General features: G+C 53.3%; 1 protein-coding gene across 1 annotated transcript in view; it reads right to left on the bottom strand.

Moving 5' to 3' along the window:
* The window catches only part of CALD1 (caldesmon 1), a 200,092-nt gene extending 199,335 nt beyond the window's left edge, over positions 1 to 757 (bottom strand). The window contains exon 1 of the mRNA XM_023753542.1: positions 530 to 757. The gene's annotated coding sequence lies outside the window, so the exon portion shown is untranslated. The remainder of the gene's footprint in view (positions 1 to 529) is intronic.
* Between the last annotated feature and the right edge of the window lie 451 nt (positions 758 to 1,208).

Genomic DNA, 1,208 nt, shown 5'->3' on the forward strand with positions numbered 1-1,208 from the left:
GGCAGCTCTACAAGTCTAGTCTGCAGCACGGGTAGCAGTAATAAAAATGCAAATGCCTTTGGTTAAAAAAGCATCACTTTTTTTTGGCTTCTCAGCCACCTAAAAAGTTGTGGTTAAAAGCAAAACCTCCTTAAATCTCTGATAACAGAGGATGCAGGAGAGACCGCTGGTGTGAGCAGAGAGCACCGCGCGCCCGTGTCAGTAGGCGACCAGGTACAACCCCCCTCGCCCTCCTAAACAAAAGGCTCCTCTCCTCAAAGTTACCGCTGGTCCCTGCACAGGCGCCTCTATGGATCGCCCCTCGCGTCCCAACTCGAAGAACAGAACTTGAAACCCCATCCTTGTTTGTCTTCCGGGAACATCTGCAGGGCAGCGAGGCAGGGTCTGGCTCTGAGCGTTTGCATGGCTTATGGGCTTTCCCAGCCTCGCGTCCCCGGCTACCTGGGCCAGGAATGGTGAATGGAACCCGGAGGGAAAACCTCCCCAGCCGTCCGGGGAAGAGACGAGAAGAAAGTCCTCTGTGCCTTACCTCCTAGGCTGCAGCTTCTTCCCGGGGACCGAGCGGGAGAGGAAGGACCGACTTCTTTCCGCGGGAGCACAGCGAGAGGGCAGGCGGGCCGGCAGCGCGGCACACACTGCTCTATTCAATAAAACTGCAGACCGCCCTTCCCCGGCCCCGCCCCGAAGTCCGCGCTCCGGGAACACACATCCCCTGTGTTTACAGTCGGCAGTCGGTGGTATGCATTGTCCTGTAGGGTTTTCTAATAGGCAGCCAATGACGACACCGCGGCCGAGGTGGATGCAGCCTGCCCGTGGAGATGCCTGTCATTCCCTAGGCATGCTCAGGAAATCACTCATCAGAAAAACCAAGACCTAAAAAGCTCAGAAACTGCGCGCAGGCTGCCAAAACCAGCCCGCTCCATGCCCTTTTTTGGTTATCCTTCGCAGGGCCTCTGGAAGTGAATCCATTGTCAGGAACAATCATAAGAAATGTTAATCTTGGAGCAAGAGGCTGTCTTGTGGAACACCAATGGAACTTTCAAAAAAGAAGGCACAGTCTATGGAACGAAAAGTTCACAGTCCATAAGTTTGGTGGGGGTGGGGGTGGGGGTGGGGTGGGAAAGGGGTTTTAATTGAGGGAACCTTAATAGTATATTTCTTGTAAAAGTGGCTGTAAATGCGAAATGAAATACAATCATGTAATTTTT

This window comes from Myotis lucifugus, unplaced genomic scaffold (genome assembly GCF_000147115.1).
Source record: "Myotis lucifugus unplaced genomic scaffold, Myoluc2.0 scaffold_46, whole genome shotgun sequence".
NCBI classification, from domain to species: Eukaryota; Metazoa; Chordata; class Mammalia; order Chiroptera; family Vespertilionidae; genus Myotis; species Myotis lucifugus.